Source organism: Actinia tenebrosa, unplaced genomic scaffold (assembly GCF_029948245.1).
Source record: "Actinia tenebrosa isolate PJP-AT-01 unplaced genomic scaffold, QUT_ActTen_1.0 PGA_scaffold7__59_contigs__length_16204524, whole genome shotgun sequence".
In the NCBI taxonomy this organism is placed as follows: Eukaryota; Metazoa; Cnidaria; class Anthozoa; order Actiniaria; family Actiniidae; genus Actinia; species Actinia tenebrosa.
Genome location: NW_028292584.1, coordinates 9,739,576 through 9,746,782, shown reverse-complemented (window position 1 = coordinate 9,746,782; position 7,207 = coordinate 9,739,576). Strand labels below are relative to the sequence as shown.

The following is a 7,207-nucleotide window of genomic DNA, read 5'->3' as shown; positions in this document are numbered from 1 at the left end:
TGAAACATAGACGGGACTAAAGGGATGAAACATAGACGGGACTAAAGGGATGAAACATAGGCGGGACTAAAGGGATAAAACATAGATGGGACTAAAGGGATAAAACATAGATGGGACTAGAGGGTTAAAACATAGATGGGACTAAAGGGATGAAACATAGATGGGACTAGAGGGATAAAACATAGATGGGACTAAAGGGATAAAACATAGACGGGACTAACGGGATGAAACATAGATGGGACTAGAGGAATAAAACATAGATGAGACTAAAGGGATAAAACATAGATGGGACTAAAGGAATAAAACATAGATGGGACTAAAGGGATGAAACATAGACGGGACTAGAGAGATAAAACATAGATGGGACTAGAGGGATAAAACATAGATGGGACTAGAGGGATAAAACATAGATGGGACTAGAGGGATAAAACATAGACGGGACTAAAGGGATGAAACATAGACGGGACTAAGGGGATGAAACATAGATGGGACTAAAGGGATAAATACCGGATGAGACATAGCTTATTGAAGAAAGTTACCATAAAGAGTTTTATTGTGCCAATTGCTAATCCTTTCAAGTTGATTTAATTCACCATATACTGTTCATACCTTTACATGCCATGTCTTTTATGTATTTCTGTTGTTTCATATGACAAATACTAATCTACCAGTACCTTTTATGTGATGAGGTACACCTATTAAAGACATTCTACATACACAATTTCACAAGGCAGCTTGCTTATCAGTGAGTTAAGTGATAAGTATGTTGTACTTTTGCTACAATCTAGTTTTCCATAATGCAAAAAAAAAAAAAAAAAGAAGCTTTTTAGGCCGCCATAGAACTTTAACAAATATATAATACGTTGATGACCTTTGATTTTCCTTTCTTACTGACTTTTGTTTGTTTGTCTGAAAACGCGTCCCACAAATTCCCGCCAATATTTAACAATATTTGTCTTAAAACACAATATTTGTCTTAAACACCACAACGATTGAAGAATAGGACGTTTGCATGATGGCGTCATTTGACTCCCACTACCATAATGCTTCGCGAATTTTCTTTCTTATTCAAATTTGTATTTCCCTATGAGAATAGTAATACAACAGGTGCTGATTAACTGAATAAAAGAAAGTGTGCAAGGGAGTCTGGTAGTAGAGGTCAGTGACATTACAGTGATTGCCATATGACCGTGAAAGAAAATAGACCCTTTAGTTTGTAATAGTTGATAAAGAACAAAAGAAAATCATTGGTTTAGAGTCTACTACTAACTATTAGTTTGCCTATTCTTTCACGATCATATGAAAATCACTCTATCATGCAAACGTCCTATTGGAAGCCGCAATATAAACTTTTGTCAAGAGAATATGAACTAAGAGAAGGAATCCCCGTGCCCCATCATGTGCACACTTTGATACTATTTTTAGAATCTATTCTAAAAATATCATCCAATGATATCATTTATTTGATCGTTTGATTTTCTGCACGCGCATAGTACGCGTGCGCTCTACGCTGTTTGCTGATGCTTTTCTTATGTTCAAATGTTCAAATCTGCCCTAAGATGACGATGTAGGTCCGAAGCTTCGGAAAATAAATGCAAATTTACTCCAGAAAGTTGAACATACTACTACTTCAATTTTCTGTCGCATTTGCCAAGCTTTCGACGTGCACATTCATATTCAGGGCAGAGTCGAAGTAACGGAAAACCCCAAAAACGTAAGCAAACAGCGAAGAGCGTGCGCAGTAAATGCGCATGCAGAAAAACAAATGGTTTAAAAATAGCATCAAACTGTGCACATGATGGTTACAAGGCTATATAGGGGGAATTCCTTCTCTTAGTTCATTTTCTCTTGCTTTTGTGTTATCCTTCTTCTACTGCATTTTTTTTTTTAATTTTTTAGTCTATTTCTCTAAGGTTGTATTCTTCGGTTTCTTTCTCTCCTTTTCATTAAGTCTTCGCCGTTGCCGCTTCAAGGCTTTCTTCTGAGTCTGCCACCTTTTTTTCGCTTCCTCTTGTTCCTGATCATTATTCCGCTCACGTATTTCTTCAACTGGTCATAGCACAGAAAAAAATGTAAGAACATGCCGTTGTGTATTAATAAATGATTGAAAGAACTTATGAATAAATGAATGAGTGAATGAATGAATGGGCGAATGAATGAATGAATGGATGAATAAATGGATGAATGAATGAATGAATGCATGGATGAATGGATGAATGAATGAATGCATGCATGCATGCATGGATGCATGGACACATGGATGGATGGATGGATGGATGAATGGATGGATGAATCAATCAATCAATCAATGAGTGAGTGAATGAATGGACGGACGGACTGTAATGCATGGCTTACCATCATTGATGACCGTGGATTCATCTCCCTTATCTGTTGGAGGCATTGTTCCTTTGAATACAATCTAAGAGAAAAAAAGAAAAGACGGGAAGTATCATAGTTGAAATAGAAACAAGGAAAAGTTAACACACAAAGTCAAACCCACTCAAAAAAAAAAAACCTTCTACCCTCTCCATCACGAGGCGATGTTTACACATCTAGCCTCCAGGTCCGGGTATCAAGCGCACAGTGAAAATCCCGTCAAAAAAAACCTGCTACCCTCTCCATCACGAGGCGATGTTTACACATCCAGCCTCCAGGTCCGGGTATCAAGCGCACAGTAAAAATCCCGTCAAAAAAAACCTGCTACCCTCTCCATCACGAGGCGATGTTTACACATCTAGCCTCCAGGTCCGGGTATCAAGCGCACAGTAAAAATCCCGTCAAAAAAAACCTGCTACCCTCTCCGTCACGAGGCGATGTTTACACATCTAGCCTCCAGGTCCGGGTATCAAGCGCACAGTAAAAATCCCGTCAAAAAAAACCTGCTACCCTCTCCGTCACGAGGCGATGTTTACACATCTAGCCTCCAGGTCCGGGTATCAAGCGCACAGTAAAAATCCCGTCAAAAAAAACCTGCTACCCTCTCCATCACGAGGCGATGTTTACACATCTAGCCTCCAGGTCCGGGTATCAAGCGCACAGTAAAAATCCCGTCAAAAAAAACCTGCTACCCTCTCCATCACGAGGCGATGTTTACACATCTAGCCTCCAGGTCCGGGTATCAAGCGCACAGTAAAAATCCCGTCAAAAAAAACCTGCTACCCTCTCCATCACGAGGCGATGTTTACACGTCTAGCCTCCAGGTCCGGGTATCAAGCGCACAGTAAAAATCCCGTCAAAAAAAAACCTGCTACCCTCTCCATCACGAGGCGATGTTTACACATCTAGCCTCCAGGTCCGGGTATCAAGCGCACAGTGAAAACCTGCTGGCCTTCTCATGTTTATTGAAAAAAGCAAACCCACTTTTACCTAACAGTTAAACGTACGATATCTCACCTCAACTTCATAAGTACATACATGTACAATTTAATATCCATGCATATATGTACTTACCTCTTCCTGACCAAAAATATTTGTCATCTCCTGCTTGTTCTATAAAAGAAGCAGCATCGATGATCGATTAATTGAATACTAGAGCAGCAAGTACTGACAAACAAACGTAATTTTCTTACCAACTCTACTATTCTTAAAATTTGGTCTTGTCGTTCAATGGTTTGTCCAGGGCGCACAATGTTTTTATCAAATGTCTCTATTACAAAGTAGAGAGGGTTCTCTTCTTGACTTCCCAGCCAGTCATACACTTCCTGAAGAGACATAATTACAAACCTCACTTTCAGTATTATTAGATTGTACACCATTAATCCGTGAAACATTTACTACTTATTTAGCGCATTGTAATATTTAGTTATCAACAAACTAAGAATTCACTGACGCATAAACCTTATAAACAGCTTTATAAAACAACTGTTTTAATTTGTTTGTTTTGATGGTTGTGAGCGCATGCTATTTTTGCGCACGCGCGCGCAACTTCCGTTGTTAGGTTATTGCAAATGAATTGTATTTTATAAAATAAATAAATAAATAAAAAACTTGCTTGCTGTGCTGTATAAAGTTATGATACACTTTGGGGATTTGCAGAACAGGAAAGAAGTGTTAGGAGAAGCACGACGCGTGTTTTATATTCCTGCAAGATAGGCTGAGTTTTGTTGTTTGTCCAGCTCAAGCGATAACATCCATATTTGAGATCAAATACTGCCGTTGATACGCTTTACTTTTGAAATGGGTAGACATTAGGCCAAACTTAAAGAGGTCTATACATATTTAGTTTTGTTTCACGGATTAATGACATGCACTCTCATGATAATGAATCATATCTATATACGCAAATCACATTAGTTGTTTGCTGGTTGGTTGTTTGGTTTTTCTTTGCGCTGATAGTCTATATTTTCCGTTAATTGAAAAGTGAAGTATATAAAGAGCTGTACGTTTTTTTAAATATTTCATAACCTACCTGATAGCTCCCATCCGGGGAGAAGAACCTTGTTTTTTGACCACAAGGAGTGGCAACTCTAACCTTAACACCGGTTGCTTCGTCAGCTTCAGGCAGAAGCCTTTGCTCCCGCGCTGCTCTTATCTAACAGAAACATCACCCCAGATAATATCAGTATTTGGGAATGTATGATGTAACATATCATCTCGTCCGCTATAACCCCCACTCCAATCTTGATAACTTTACAAAATGATATAGACATGAAACTATAGACATAAATCTCTGCGAGGCATGTGAATATACATCCCTTGCACGGATTCTCACAAGGAACTGTTATAGGGGACAAAACAGTAAGCTATAGATAATTAAACTCATATCTATAGATAATTAAACTCATATCATTTGAAAAATGGTTTAAAAGAGTTATAAGCGTCATATCAGTCCTTTTTTCTACTTACTTTATGGCTTTCATCAGAGGGATTTGACTCGTTTCCGGCTTTAGTGGTATCCTTTTCTTTTCTCGATTGTTCCCTGGTCGCCTATATGCATAAAAAAGGTTATATTTTTTACTTAATTAATCCATCCTTATTTAAATTAACGCTTTTGTCGCTAAACTAACTTCCACTTACCTCTGGCGGTATGTCCACAGATTGTGGCGAACATGTAATTGTAGTAACGACCTGAAAATTCAAATCAAGATACAAATGCTAATATTTTACATTTTTTCATGCAAAGCTATACATATATACTGAAACTTACTTTCTTGCCATCCACATTACTACTTTTCATAGCTTCTACGTCTTGCTTTGCCTTGACAAGTTCCCTGTCACGTTGCTCCTTCCTAAATGCGAAGCGAAAAATCGATTTGGTATACAAACCCAGATCTAGATACTCTCGACTCCAGAGGTTCTATTGAACCGCTTCCTGTACTGGGTTCTAATGAGCGATTTTCATTCAGAACATCAATCGTCAGAACGAACAAATAGCCTCTGGACCCGAGGGAAAGATCTAGTTCGCAATATCAAAAAACAGGATGGATCGTATGGTGCCCGTAAACCCCCCCATCTCTCTCTCTCTCTCTCTACATATATATATATATATATATATATCTCCTCCACCAACCTGTAAGGGAAATCCTTTCAACCCCTCTCTAAGTAATAAAAACACCATGTATAACGCCGTAGACGTATTATCGCTCTGGTTAGAATGACTACCTTCATATCCCAATTCCAAACGAAAACTTACTTATATATTCTATACTGTTCAACTAGTACAGTTGAATTGGTTACGGAGGCAACCGCATCGTCAACAGAATTTAGTCCTATCAAAGAATAATAATAGATCACTAAACAACTGCAATTACGTGACACGTGAAACGTACTTACTTACACTTTGGTACAAAAAATATATTTCCATAGCATTTCCATAAGTTACTGGACATCATAACTTACCAACATCCCTCTCGACTGGCAAAAGACGGCCCGTTATAGTGGGGACGCACAATACAAACGCAACGGAGCTGCCCTCTGTCAACCGTAAGTCGTATTTTGACATTACTGTAAGAAAGAACAATATTATTAAGGTTTCACTTCCATTTTGCTACAGTGGCTGTCTTTGAACTGATCAGAAAAAATACCGTGCAACTTACTAGCTTTCCCCTCCTGACTTCCTTTTGGTGTAATTTTCACCAATGGTACACCGTGGGCAACCATGTTACAAATGGACCTGTTTTGGCAAAATAAATGTAAACTTAACTTTCGTATGCTCGTGGAGAAACGAGGGTCGTCAAATGAAATTAGCAAAAATACTGAAGCTTCAAATAGGAAATAATTTGTATCTTTATATAAATGAAAATAAAAAATGTCTTTCTTATGGTGTGGCTGTTGCATACTGTTGAACGTTTGAGGTAATCAAACCCACGGTGTGCGTGCACACAAAGGCTACTAAACTAAATAAAACTAAACAAAAGTAAATACCTTAAGAACGCCTTCAAATTTTCGGGCATGTCAGCTACGGTGTCATTAACGACAACAAAAAGCAGCGACCGTTCCGACGTTAATGCTTGGTGCCCCAACTGAAAAAATATTTGGCACACAGACATTACACATTTATATTATTATACTTACAATGAGGATTTTACCATGAACACCTTTATTTTATTAAAGCTTTTTTTACCTGCTCGAATGACCCAATTGATGGAATCCCATCTCCTCCAACATTTTTGTCGAACCAAAGTTGAAGCTCTGTTTAGATGAAATGGAAAATGAGTAAAAAGATAGAATAAAATTGTTACTTATACTTTTTGAATACACATGTGTACATATAGGCTTTATATGCATAATATAACAAACGAAATGCTTTGTTACTTAATTAAGAATTAACAAAAAATAAAAAGACAATAAATTCAGTTACCGAGATTGTCGTTGTCCCACTGCGTAGGACATTCTTTCAATGTTCCAACTGAAACAAAACAAAAAATCCATATATAAATAATATAATAATGTAATGTACGAGAAAAAAACAACAAAACAAACAAAACTAAAACAAAGGAAAGGAAAGGATTCTATATAAAGCATTATAATTACAAAACTAGCTAATCGTACTCTGTAGATTCCCAATTAAGGTGCTCAATTTTGTGTATAATAAACAAAACCTTGCAAACTCTTCTCGTACAATTCGGAAGTAATAGTGATTTTATGAAAGATTTCAAATCGAACTCGCCTAATTTAATAATTTATAATTATTATTATTAATATTATTATTACTTTTATTATTATTAATTACCATTACTATTATTATTATTATTATTATCATCATCAT

General features: G+C 37.2%; 2 long non-coding RNA genes across 2 annotated transcripts; both read right to left on the bottom strand.

Annotated features, from left to right (window-relative positions):
- Window positions 1-566: 566 nt before the first annotated feature.
- On the bottom strand, window positions 567-2,432 carry LOC148905540 (uncharacterized). The gene is made up of 2 exons (XR_016121794.1): window positions 2,356-2,432; window positions 567-2,049 (listed from the first exon to the last, which is right to left on the bottom strand). It is a non-coding gene; the product is annotated as an uncharacterized LOC148905540 (long non-coding RNA).
- A 1,018-nt stretch (window positions 2,433-3,450) lies between these two features.
- On the bottom strand, window positions 3,451-4,888 carry LOC148905539 (uncharacterized). Its single transcript, XR_016121796.1, has 4 exons — window positions 4,846-4,888; window positions 4,409-4,531; window positions 3,570-3,701; window positions 3,451-3,489 (listed from the first exon to the last, which is right to left on the bottom strand). It is a non-coding gene; the product is annotated as an uncharacterized LOC148905539 (long non-coding RNA).
- Between the last annotated feature and the right edge of the window lie 2,319 nt (window positions 4,889-7,207).